This window comes from Schistocerca nitens, chromosome 9 (assembly GCF_023898315.1).
Source record: "Schistocerca nitens isolate TAMUIC-IGC-003100 chromosome 9, iqSchNite1.1, whole genome shotgun sequence".
In the NCBI taxonomy this organism is placed as follows: domain Eukaryota; kingdom Metazoa; phylum Arthropoda; class Insecta; order Orthoptera; family Acrididae; genus Schistocerca; species Schistocerca nitens.
The window spans coordinates 355,121,559-355,136,073 of NC_064622.1; positions in this window are offsets into that span (position 1 = coordinate 355,121,559).

Here is a 14,515-nt window from a genome sequence, read left to right on the forward strand (position 1 = left end):
ACCACAACTAAATATTGTATGAAAGTGCGTTGTATCTTAGTCCAGAATGTTTGGTTCGTAAGAACACAAGCTCCTTGTAGACCCGTCTGACTTGTAAACAATAGCCAGTAGTTATCTGAAGATGGCCTAACAAGCCGAAAACTACACTACTGGCCATTAAAATTGCTACACCACGAAGATGACGTGCTACAGACGCGAAAGTTAACCGACAGGAAGAAGATGCTGTGATATGCAAATGATTAGCTTTTCAGAGCATTCACACAAGGTTGGCGCCGGTGGCGACGCCTACAACATGCTGACATGAGGAAAGTTTCCATACACAAACAGTAGTTGATTGACGTTGACTGGTGAAACGTTGTTGTGATGCCTCGTGTAGGGAGGGGAAATGCGTACCATCACGTTTCCGACTTTGATAAAGGTCGGACTGTAGCCTATTGCGATTGCGGTTTATCGTATCGCGAAATTGCTGCTCGTGTTGGTCGAGATCCAATGACTGTTAGCAGAATATGGAATCGGTGGGTTCAGGAGGGTAAAACGGAATGCCGTCCTGGATCCGAACGGTCTCGTATCACTAGCAGTCGAGATGACAGGCATCTTATCCGCATGGCTGTAACGGATCGTGCAGCCACGTCTCGATCCCTGAGTCAACAGATGGGAACGTTTGCAAGACAACAACCATCTGCACGAACAGTTCGACGACGTTTGCAGCAGCACGGACTATCAGCTCGGAGACCATGGCTGTGGTTACCCTTGACGCTGCATCACAGACAGGAGCGCCTGCGATGGTGTACTCGACGACGAACCTGGGTGCACGAATGTCAAAACTTCATTTTTTCGGATGAATCCAGGGTCTGTTTACAGCTTCATGATGGTCGCATCCGTGTTTGGCGACATCGCGGTGAACGCACATTGGAAGCGTGTATTCGTCATCGTCATACTGGCGTATCACCCGGCGTGATGGTATTGGGTGCCATTGGTTACACGTCTCTGTCACCTCTTGTTCGAACTGACGGCACTTTGAACAGTGGACGTTACATTTCAGATGTGTTACGACCCGTGGCTCTACCCTTCATTCGATCCCTGCGAAACACTACATTTCAGCAGGATAATGCACGACCGCATGTTGCAGGTCCTGTACGGGCCTTCCTGGACACAGAAAATGTTCGACTGCTGCCCTGGCCAGCACATTCTCCAGATCTCTCACCAATTGAAAACGTCTGGTCAACGGTGGCCGAGCAACTGGCTCGTCACAATACGCCAGTCACTACTCTTGATGAACTGTGGTATCGTGTTGAAGCTGCATGGGCAGCTGTACCTGTACACGCCATCCAAGCTCTGTTCGACACAATGCCCAGGCGCATAAAGGCCGTTATTACGGCCAGTGGTGGTTGTTCTGGGTACTGATTTCTCAGGATCTATGCACCCAACTTGCGTGAAAATGTTATCACATGTCAGTTCTAGTATACTATATTGTCCAATGAATACCCGTTTATCATCTACATTTCTTCTAGATGTAGCAATTTTAATGGCCAATAGTGTAGTTCATACTAATAAAATCAGTAGAACAAAAAAGCGCCCAAGTGTTATTCAACCCTCAATAATACTTTAATTTTTGGTGACAGTAAGTGCTGCTTAATACCACCATGTTATTTGTTGTTTTGTAAGCACAAGTCGCCATTACCAAGTTGCTGACGTACTCCTGGAGTTTATAGTGGCGCCGCTGCCTGCGACTTTTCGCCTGTCCCCCTCTACAGCTGCTGTCGCCCAGTGTCGACACTGGGCTGCCTGGTCCCGCCGACGCAGCGCCGAAAGGGCAGCGGTCCCGGCAGACGTAGCTCGTTTCGCCAGCCGCCGGCTTCGGGGTCCGTCGGCTCGGCCCGACACACTTCGGCTCCGTTGGGCCCCGCCCCGCCACCCACGGGGTCGCACAAGGTCGGCCGGTGCTGCACGGGCGCCAAACGAAAGTGATAGATTATGCATCTGGCGCGTTCATCGCCGCCGCTTACGTGTCCGCTTTCTTCACTTCCAACTGTCATCACGGATAAGTTATACGAATTCAACTCATAATTGGTGTTTCACACTATTTACTGAGCAGGTGCGGTGTGTACTTAATTGCAATTTTTTAATGGTGTAGCAAGACAATCGATCAACAGGGCGTATAAATCGTAGCAAAAAGCTACATTTCACGAAACTGCTAAAGAGTATTCGACTACCACTTCTTGAACCTTATCTGATATCACTGTCACTGCACACAACGGTAAATGTGCTGCTAAATCTATCTAACGATATCCGGGCTAGAGGATGACACAAACAAACGCTTGTAAAGAAAGACCTCGACATTTTATGTTGCCGAGTAAATACGCAATCGATAGAGGCTCTCTCCTTGATGTCTTTCTCACCATTTCATTAACAGCACTGAGTCGTTTGTCCCATGCGCACGCCTGCGCACAAATGTTTACTGCGCAGCAGCAGCAGGCATACTCCTCTTACAATGGGACTCTCCATACTGTAAGTCACGGATTTCGATTCGCTTTATATACGTTGTAGAGGCTCTTACCCTGTGTACCTGGCTGTCCGGTTTTTTAGCGACGGGCCTTGGTTTTTGAGAAAATCGATTTTGAAATTCATTGTGAGTTTTGTATACTCGTAACATTACATACATCGCGAGCAAGTCAGCGTAGCGCAGCGGTAAAGGTTGACGGCTACCGAGATGGAGATACCGTGTTCGAATCCTGCTCGGGTACTTTTTTTTTTCAACATCGACCGAATCTTTCAATTTTATTTCAAAGAATATCAGCAACAGTGTAAGGTGTGCGAAATTATAAAAATATATTCAGTTATTAATTTTTTCAAATATTCATTCCGTTTGTTGGATTTCCAAATGTTCGTACAACGGTCGCTTCTTGTTTGACCTGAAATCGATCTCCGCCTATTATTGTCCCCTCTGGTAAATACCGTTAGCCGTAACGGGAACCCCAATTCCTAGTTGCGGCCAGTGAGGATGCGAGTTGCATTCCTTTACGTTTGCATCTAACTACAGCGTGAGTTGCTTGTAAAGCGTGTCTAGCCCTTTAACTGCCCTGGACGTGTTAAAGCGCGCGCCTTTGTACCTGTTCCTGTGTGCTCTGCCGGCCGGAGTGGCCGAGCGGTTCTAGGCGCTACAGTCTGGAACCGCGCGATCGCTACGGTCGCAGGTTCGAATCCTGCCTCGGGCATGGATGTGTGTGATGTCCTTAGGTTTAAGTAGTTCTAAGTTCTTCGGGACTGATGACCACATCAGTAAAGTCCCATGGTGCTCAGAGCCTGTGTGCTCTGAACGTGTTTACGCGCGCCACCAGTCCCTCTACTTGGTACTCTGAACGTGTCTACGCATAGACACGTTCAGAGTGCCAGGTAGAAGTACTGGCGGCGCCCGTAAACACTTTCAGAGCATACAGGAACAGGTACAAAGGCGCGCGCGTTAACACGTCCAGGGCAGTTAAAGGGCTAGTGCCTAGTGTTAGAAAAACTCTGTGAAATGGAAGAACCAAGTGTTTCTGCAGTAGTGTAGCAAGAAGAAGATCCACACGTAGAGGAGTTGAATGAAATCACAAATGCCATTAAATATGTCTAAAATCTACTCCGCGATCAGGATTCGAACACGGTATCTCCAGCGCGGTAGCCGTCAACCTTTACCGCTGCGCTACGCTGACTTCCTCGGAATATAGTAATGTTATGGGTATACAAAGTGCGCAATGAACTTCAAAATCGACTTTCTCAAAAACCAAGGTCGGTCGCTAAAAAACCAGATAGCCAAGTACTCAGGGTAAGTGCCTCTACAACATATTTGAAGAGCATCAAAACTCGCGATTACAGTATGGAGGGTCCCCTTGTTAGTCAAAATGTGGACGTCACAATGAAAGGTGCAGCGTGTGCTATGGTTACCAAATTTAAAATCAATAGCACCTGTTTTGTAGCGTTCAAGAAGAAAACAGGACGTGGATTCTCCCACGCGTTAATCTATCTATCAGTGGGGCTGAACTCTGCGAAAAACAGGAAGTTTGGTTTCAGAGGCGGAAAAGCACACTAAAACGCACGTGAATGAAGATACCGTGTGCAAAAAGCATTCACTAGAAGCCCACCTAAATCAATTAGCCACGCTAGTAAGGGTCTAGCCATCTCCCATTCGACGGTGCACCACGTAGCGCACAAACCTCTTTGGTTCTGTGCTTACGAACTCCAGCTTTTGCATCGCATTAAGCTTGATGATCACAGCAGACGTGCTTCTGCTGTTGAAGTGCTGCGTCGAACAGCTGAACACAACGACTACCTCAATGTAATGCCGAAGAATATAAGGAAGTGAAATTTCAGTAGGACCGACAGAACGACAGGACCACACCAAAAGTTAATGTGTGGTTTTGGGTTTACATAAACATAGTGTGATTAACGCATTTTTTCAGGTAGTCTGCAGTGACAGGACACACATATGTACACATCTTGGTGAACTGTGTAGTTTCACAGACGTCCCCCAACGTCATTTCCCAGCAGGATGATGCCGCACCCCGCTGTCAAAGGGTTGTTAACACTTGTCTCCATGAGACGTTTCCTGAGCACTGAATCGGAAGGGGGGTTCCCACTGCCTGGCCCCCTGGTCTGCCGACCACACTCCGCTGGATTTTTGTATATGGGAATTTATCAAGAGCATTCTTTACATAAGAATTATTCGAGATCTGAATGATTTGAGACAACAGATCTACGCCGCAGTAGAGGCCGTTACAAAAAATGGCTCTGAGCGCTATGGGACTTAACATCTGAGGTTATCAGTCCCCTAGAACTTAGAACTACGTACACCTAACTAACCTAAGGACATCACAAACACCCATGCCCGAGGCAGGATTCGAACCTGCGACCGCAGCGGTCGCGCGGTTCCAGACTGGAGCGCCTAGAACCGTTCGGCCACTCCGGCCGGCTAGGGGCCGTTACACCTGTTACTTACGAATATACGGCGAGAATCGTTTCGGTATCTGTCGAGTTACAAACGGTGCCCGCACTGAACTGAAGAAAAGACGCATAAAAATGTTTGAGATCCTGTGTAAAATGTTGGACGAATAAAGCTAAGAATGTTTTCGCCTAATTCTAGCCCGGACCCCTTGTATTATAAATTAAAGTCATCTGTCGTGTTTTAGTACGTGACTGCAGGGATTTTGATACGGTTTTCATTAATAGATAGACAGATTCACGAGGAAAGTTTGTGTTAATGATTATAGTAATGATGGGCGTGTAATACATGTAGTGTAATCTTTTCTACATTTAAGTGGCGTTTGGGGTGACACCTTGTGGCAATGATGGGAACGACGCGCTGGTGAGGTACAGGGAAGACAGTACCGGGTGGGGAAAAACAAACAACCGCGGCAACTCCGGAGAGGCAGCGAAGCTTCACCAAAATCGCTACATATCACAAACTGAAGCACCCCGCTGCGTTTTTGTGTCCGTATGTGAAGGCTAAACCCAGAGATTTTGATACGGTTTTCACCAAGAGGGAGACTAATCCAAGAAGTATGTTTGTGCATCTAATTTACTAGCGAAACCACCAATTCTTCACAGCTGCTAAATATATATGGGATTGGATATACTTCCTAAACTCCTACTAATCCCTTCTGTTCATTTACTCCTCTCCCCTCTATGTCTGTCCTCTTCTCTCCCCCCCCCTTTCCTCCTCCTCTACCTTCTCTCTCTGTCGACCTTCTCCGCCCTCTATCCACTTCTCTTCCCATCTCTCGCTGATCACCTAAAATAAATGGGTAAACTGGTTGGGATCAGCGGTGTACGGGTTATGAGAGAGCTCTTCTGCTCCTGGAGGATAGTAGCTGCAAACGGGTAGGATTAAAAGTTTCGGGTGATTCACATTACGTAATAATATTCTAATCATAAGCTCATTAGCCATATATACAAGTTTCATGTTTTCTGTTAAACTCGACTGCACGAAGAAAACAAAATCCTGTTATTGTACTTAAAGCTAACTGCGAGACAGAAAACGAAACAGCACATTTTCACAGCGCAGCATTTCCTATCTTGCAGTCTGTTTTTAACAGAAAAGCTGTACGTTGTTTAAAAAATATATAGCCTATGTCCGTATGGATGTTTATTAGAGTGTGGAATATCACTTTCAAAAAAAAAAAAAAATTGTATAACGATTGCGGACCAAAGAGCTGCGAGACGCCTAACTGTTTGCCTTCGCTTTTGGCATCCTACTCTTATGATGTAAGAATCGTGCTCTCTAGCTGCGTATAAATTATAATATATTAAGTTAATTGTCAAACAAAATGTGTTCGAATACCTTATTGTGACATCAGTCCACATAACACAGCTCACTACCACTGAACTAACGGATTCATTTTCCAGCCTTTTGTGGGGAGGACGCAACATTTCGACGTGACACCGATCCGACATTGGCGTGGGTTTTGTCACAAATTTTCAATATATATCTTTCGTTCGTTGTGTAAGCTGAACCTGCAGTCATTCGGAGAAGAATTCCGAGAGTCTGAGTAACTACACAGCATAGAGTGATTACTAGATGGTGATATGCAATTTAAATTTCAAAATTCCATCGCTTCACATCTTTAATTGCACTCCTCCCAACACCAATCTATAACCATTATTTCGTGCAGCTTCGGCTTATATTTTGTGAGGGACGGTAGAAGCCAAGTTAGACGTGTAAACAATTTGAAGTATATACAGTATGTGATCAAAAGTATCCGGACACCTAGGTGAAAATGACTTATAAATTCGTGGCGCCCTCCATCGGTAGTGCTGGAATTCAATACGGTGTTAGCCCACCGTTAGCCTTGACGACAGCTTCCACTCTCGCAGAACTAGTTAAACCTAACTAACCTAAGGACATCACAAACATCCATGCCCGAGGCAGGATTCGAACCTGCGACCGTAGCGGTCTTGCGGTTCCAGACTGCAGCGCCTTTAACCGCACGGCCACTTCGGCCGGCCAGTATACCAACAGACTGAGCAATTAGGAGTGAATATTGTTCTGTTTACACATTCATTTATATAGATGTAGTAGTCTTTTCCCAGTGGCTTCGCCCATGTATGCATTTGGCCCACCTCCCCCTACCACTCTTTGTCACCATCTGTCCCTTTCTATGTGTGTCCACCTGTTCCTTTCTATATGTGTCCACCTCATCTTCCCACCTCTCTCTCTCTCTCTCTCTCTCTCTCTCTCTCTCTCTCTCTTCCTCTTCCTCGTCTCTCTGTCCATTTATCCATCCCCTCTCTCTGACCACGTCTTCTTCCCCCTTTCTCTGACCATTTCCTCCTCTCCCTCTCTCTATCCATCTCCATCTTTCCATCTTCCTTTTCCACCTAAATTCCCTTCTACATCTTCCGCATGCTTCATTCATCTCCCCTTCCTCCCCACTCTCTCTTCATTTCCCCTTCCCCTTCGCCATGTCCATCCACTCCTCCATCCATCCCAACTTTTCCACAGAAATGCTCATTGGTACATGTAGTCCCAGCAATACATCTCTTTATAGCAGGCAGATACTGCTGCTGCAACGTATCTGCCATACAGGGTATGCTACAATTAAAAGGGCTTGCAAATCAGGTCGATAAACTGAGCCGATACTACTCCAACAAAACATGCCTGTCATGTAGGGCAGCCTACATGATGGGGGTCAGAAAACTACTTCTTGCCCCTTACATGTACGCTGCCTTGGAAAGTAAGTTAATTTGGCTTCCAGAAGTAGAGTTGGATCTACAATGCTATGAGCATTTGTTGATTAGAAGAGATGTGCTTTCCAGTGGTGAAGATGAACATGTGATCGCAGCTCTTAAGGTATGCATTTTAGACTCCATATCTACTAGACTTTCTTTGCTTCGAACGATTGTTCCTGTAATATCCCTGAATATTGACCATTCACGTTTGGACACTATGCATGTATGAATGCATACAGCCTATGTATGTATGCACATCAACAAACGTTTTGCATCATCCCAATATGTCGCATAGGTGTGCCACATTGGTTGTCCACGTTCCACAGCTGCACAGCTGACGATTGATATGTAACACTTTTAAGTCAAGTGGGCTGAGTCCTCCACAACTGAATTCGGCGATTGAAGAGGCTACAAGATGTCATGTATCACATCAGACCGTTAGGACCCAATTGCATGATAAAAATCGTTCAAATGGCTCTGAGCACTATGGGACTTAACATCTGAGGTCATCAGTCCCCTAGAATCTAGAACTACTTAGACCTAACTAACCGAAGGACATCACACACATCCATGCTCGAGGCAGGATTCGAACCTACGACCGTAGCGGTCACGCGGTTCCAGACTGAAGCGCCTAGAACCGCAAGGCCAACTGGCCGGCTACGATTGGTTTTCGAGATAGCAACACGCGAACTAGTGTGTGAAGTGAACTCCGTAAAAAGACTAAATTAGTTGCCAAAGTTGCTTCGGAAAAACATATTTGTGCGATTTCATGTTCATTCTAAGAGCGTGTCAAGCATTTTTGTGAGTTTTGCGGTGCTCGAGAACTAATGATTAATGATCGGGAATCTTGTTATGAATATTGACAATAGACTGGCTCTAGAAACCGTTTTACTAATTTTGCGATTGAACAGAAAGAAAGAAAATTAGTTATCCTAACATTTTGCCGGCCGGAGTGGCCGAGCGGTTCTAGGCGCTACACTCTGGAACCGCTCGACCGCTACGGTCGCAGGTTCGAATCCTGCCTCGGGCATGGATGTTTGCGATGTCCTTGGGTTAATTGGTTCAAATGGCTCTGAGCACTATGTGACTTAACTTCTAAGGTCATCAGTCCCCTAGAACTTAGAACTACTTAAACCTAACTAACCTAAGGACATCACACACATCCATGCCCGAGGCAGGATTCGAACCTGCGACCGTAGCGGTCGCGCTGTTCCAAACTGTAGCGCCTAGAACCGCTCGGCCACTCAGGCCGGCCTCCTTAGGTTAGTTGCCGGCCGAAGTGGCCGAGCGGTTCTAGGCGCTACATTCTGGAATCGCGCGACCACTACGGTCACAGGTTCGAATCCTGCCTCGGGCATGGATGTGTGTGATGTCCTTAGGTTAGTTAGGTTTAAGTAGTTCTAAGTTCTAGGGGACTGATGACAGATGTTAAGTCCCATACTGCTCAGAGCCATTTGAACCTTAGGTTAGTTAGGTTTAAGTAGTTCTAAGTTCTAGGGGACTGATGAACCCAGAAGTTAAGGCCCCTAGTGCTCAGAACCATTTGAACCTAACATTTTATGATTATCATCATGCAAGCCTTTAAACCTATCCACTAGTCACATTATTATGACCTGTTTATGGCACTCGCGTTGAGCTCGCGATCGAAAGAGAAGAAACCAAGCGGTACAACGTCTAAGGGGCATATTTAGAAGTAGTGAGGTTAACAAGTTGCCTCCAGTTGTGATAGGGAAAGTGATCGCAGACATTTCTTGCTAAAATCTACCGTGTATGTTACTTTCCGGTACGTCTTTAAGATGGGAAGTTTCATTTACTGTAATCGATTGTATGGCTAAAGGTCAAGTCCGACTTTACGCTGAGATTACATTTTACCACCGAGCCTAACATTTGTTACATGGTGACAAAACATTCGGTACTCATAGTGGGAGAAGATGGATCAACCTTTTGAAACCACGGAGGTGGACGAAATGGTTCAAATGGTTCTAAGCACTATTGGACTTAACATCTGAGTCATCAGTCCCCTAGACTTTGAACTAATTAAACCTAACTTCACGATATCGCACACATCCAGGGCCGTGGCATGATTCGAACCTGCGATCGTAGCAGCAGCGCGCTTCCAGACTGAAGCGCCTAGAACCGCTCGGCCACAGCGGCCGGCGAGGTGGAGGAATAAAAAATTTGATACAAAGAATAAATGACGCGAAAAAGGATTAGAAATAAAATAAATACAATTAACTGAATAAAAATAATGAATCATCTTGATAAAGATTTAAAAATAAATATTACAAAACACCTGCGACGATTCGAACCCATCAGCTTTGCTTGTCATGGTTATACTCCTATCTTAACCGCTATGCTAAGCCACAGCTTCGGACAAAACTATTTACTTTAATTAGGGAAAATTTGGAAATTTGTGGTAGGTTCTTATGGGAACAAACTGTTGAGGTTATCGGTCCCTAGGCTTAACACTGCTGAAACGAACTTACGCTAAGGACAATACACACACTCATGCCCTATGCAGGACTCGAACCTCTTACGGGGTAAGCCGCGCGAACCGTGGCAAGGCGCCCAAGCCCGCGCGGCTTTTAATTGTATAGACCATCACGCGAAATACTTCTTGTTGATTACTCGCAATGTTTTTACCCATTCGTAAGCAATTTTAAGCGTCCAAAATGCTCGATTACTGTAATGTTTACGTAGTATTCAGTTCGCATTTATTTCCCTCATGCGCGCGATCTGGCGGACGTAATGAAATGTCGTCTCGCATGGATAAGAATTTCTCGTCTTGAACAACATCCTCTCTGTACTAAAAAGAAACTAAGAATGTGATCATTATTTCACTTAACAGAGCTGACTAAATCGGGGCAGCATATTTATTTTTTTCATCATGGCAGTGACAACAGCAACCGTTACGAAATTGTCTCGCATGAAAAACAGTCCACAGTTACACTAAATACTGTTTATTTTAAACCATGGTTTCTGCTAGAATAATATAGCCTTCTTTAGAAGTCATACAGATTAATAAATGAAAAATGTCTTAGCCCAGCGGGTCTTAGCCCAGCAGCTGCGTCAAGGCCAATAAAATAACTTCAACAGACATAAGCCTGTTTCGAACATAAATAAAATTACACATGGCAACGTATGTCCTCCGTCACTATCTCTGTTATACTACCTCAGTATAAGAGAGGTAGCGGCGGAGGACATACGTTGCCATATGTAATTTTATTTATGTTCGGCCGGCCGTTGTGGCCGAGCCGTTCTAGGCGCTTCAGGCCGGAACCGCGCTGCTGCTACGGTCGCAGGTTCGAATCCTGCCTCGGGCATGGATGTGTGTGATGTCCTTAGGTTAGTTAGGTTTAAGTAGCTCTAAGTCTAGGGGACTGATGACCTCAGATGCTTAGTCCCTTAGTGCTTAGAGCCATTTGAACCATTTATGTTCGAAACAGGCTTGTGTCTGTTGAAGTTATTTTATTGGTCTTGACGCAGCTGCTGGGCTAAGACATTTTTGATTTATTAATGTGTATGACTTCTGAAGAAGGCTATATTATTATAGCAGAAACCATGGTCAAGGTTTAAAATAAACAGAATTTAGTGCCATTGTTGGCTGTTTCTCATTCGAGGCAGCATATTTACTCACATAATCCATTACTATTAGACAAGTAAAACTCTGAAACCTATATTCGATCGGGTTAATAAAATAGATTTAGGCGTAACATGTAAACAAAACAGCAGATATTACATTCGAATTTAGATTTTTGTCATCCACAAATAGTGTCGCTTATAAACGTAAAACAGCAGTTATCCGTGGACAGACAAAACAAGAAGAGGTGCAAATACGGAAAGGTGTCCGACAAGGCTGTGCACTATCCCCTGTTATTTTTAACCTATACATTGAAGAGGCGCTGAAAAAAGTAAGGGAAAATTCACAGACAGGGGTAGTAATTCATGGCCAACGAATAGATATGATAAGATATGCCGACGATATAGCTGTCCTAGCTGAAAGTAAAGAAGATCTTGTAGTCCTACTGAATAGAATGGATAAAGTTATGGGGGAAGAATATAATATGAGAATTAATAAAGCAAAAACAAAAGTAATGGCATGTGACAAAGGCTGCTTTTAACAAGAAGAAAAACATCTTAACTTCTAAGAGCATCAGCCTTGAAATCAGGAAAAGATTTTTGAAATCGTATGTGTCGAGTGTGGCATGCTATGGGTGTGAAACATGGAGTCTCGGGGAAGACCATAAGCTAAATTCTTTTGAAATGTGCTGCTACAGACGCATGCTCAAGATAAAATGTATCGACAAGGTCACAAACGAAGTGGTTCTGGAAAGAGCAGGTGAGAAGAGAAGCTTCTGGAGTTTCATTATTAAAAGAAGAGTGCAATTTACAGGCCATCTATTAAGACATATGGACTCCTGAACACATAGTGGGATATGTCGAAGGAAAAAGACCAAGAGGAAGACCACGGCTGAGGTACATGGATCAAATCGCGAAAGATGTGGGATGTAACACCTATAAAGAAATGAAGAGAAAAGCTGAAAGACGCACAGAATGGAGACAAGCTGCCATTGTAGCTGTTGCAAACCAATCCTTGGATTGACCACTACGGAAGAAGATAAACGTGATGACGGACGGGCGGCGTCTAACAGCGCTCCGCTTGTGAGACTACTGGAGTGTACGCCCTCCATGTTTCTCTGGAGTAAACAAGACAGTGCTGCCACTGTGGAGAGATTACCGCTTCGCTTTGCCGGGTAATACGAAGAACAAAGTACAGCCCAAGGCGTTCGCTTGCACAACACGAATGTCAAAGAGCCACCCCGCTATTACCCTTACAGAGAATCACAGGCGATTTACCTAAACGATGCCTCCGGAGCGAAGCTTGGCCCGACGTTTGCCACAGGGTCGCGTGCTTGTAATTTACGGGTGGTGCGTTCTCGACCGTGCCTGGCGCTATCAACAGTTAACAGCTGCACACACACTGTCAAAGCAACGTCCGCTCCACTGACTGTGCCTCTGGCCCGCTGGCGTGTTCCGCTGTCCGGCCGTTGCCGCGCGAAGGGGAGCAGTGGAGCGAAAGGCCCGGGGCCGCCGGCTGAACAGCCAGAGCGGCCGTCCACTGCTCCAGCTTAGCTCTGCTCTGCCTTCATACAGAGTAATGACCACACCATTCAGCACGGCGCACACGTCCCTAACCGAATACCACTGGCTGCTGCTACCACACAGTCTGAGCTACCACAAAGAAAATTTATCTGTTCTTCTTCACACGATGGTCATTCTAAAAGTAAATAGCGTTTTGATGCGACGAACCGCGGACTTGTCCCCACACTGCAGCGTCACTGACCGCCGGCGCTAGTGTGGCGCTAACAGCGAGCAAAAATGGTTCTAAGCAGTATGGGACTTAATGTTGTGTTGGCAGAAGAGCCAACACCGTGTTACTAGTGGAGGCCGAAATGCACGCGTTTTAGCTCACGCAGGCTGGCGTGAGGAGGGAAGGACTATACTGACGTGAGGTCTGGAATATGACAAGGAATTAGAATTCAGAAAGCAGACGTAATTACTTTGATACTTAACTTTAATCCATTAATGATGAACGTCGCTCTTGACGGTACATGATTCACAATATTATCTGTTCAGAATACATTCATAGTAACTGAATATGGCGCCTTGCTAGGTTCCCGGGTTCGATTCCCGGCGGGGTCAGGGATTTTCTCTGCCTCGTGATGGCTGGGTGTTGTGTGATGTCCTTAGGTTAGTTAGGTTTAAGTAGTTCTAGGGGACTGATGACCTAAGATGTTAAGTCCCATAGTTCTCAGAGCCATTTGAACCATTTGAACCTTGCTAGGTCGTAGCAAATGACGTAGCTGAAGGCTATGCTAAACTGTCGTCTCTGCAAATGAGAGCGTATGTAGACAGTGAACCATCGCTAGCAAAGTCGGCTGTACAACTGGGGCGAGTGCTAGGGAGTCTCTAGACCAGACCTGCCGTGTGGCGGCGCTCGGTCTGCAATCACTGATAGTGGCGACACGCGGGTCCGACGTATACTAACGGACCGCGGCCGATTTAAAGGCTACCACCTAGCAAGTGTGGTGTCCGGCGGTGACACCATACTTACCATCTGAGGTCATCAGCCCCCTAGTAGTTACAATTACTTAAACCTAATTATCCTAAGGACACCACACACATCCATGCCCGAGGCAGCAGTCGAACCTGCGACCGTAATATAACAGCGAGCAGGAACAGTCGATTACTGTGTATCTATGCGTTATTAAAATGTGTCTCAGAATTAAAAAAAAAGTAAAACCACCCTATCGAAACTGAAAGAAACTAAGGAGAAATTTGGAAAGTGAAGTGAGGTTCAGGCGCCGGCTGCTGTGGCCGAACGGTCTAGGCTCTTCATTCTGGAACCGCACGACCGCTACGGTCGCAGGTTCGAATCCTCCCTCGGGCATGGATGAGTGTGATGTCCTCAGGTTAGTTAGGTTTAAGTAGTTCTAAGTTCTAGGGGACTGATGACCTCAGCTGTTAAGTCCCATAGTGCTCGGAGCCATTTGAACCATTTTAGATTCGTATCAAGAAAACTACAACAATGGTAATGGAATGTAGTCGAATTAAATCGGGCGATGCCGAGTGAATTAGCTCACGAAATCAGACACACAAAAGAATCAGTGGAGTTTTACTATTTGGGCAATAAAACAACTGCCAATGGCCGAAGAAGAGATAGTACAAAAAGCAGGCTGGCTATAACAATGAAAGCACTTTTTAAAGAGAAGAATTTGTTAATGTCTGATATCAATTTAAATGTATATAT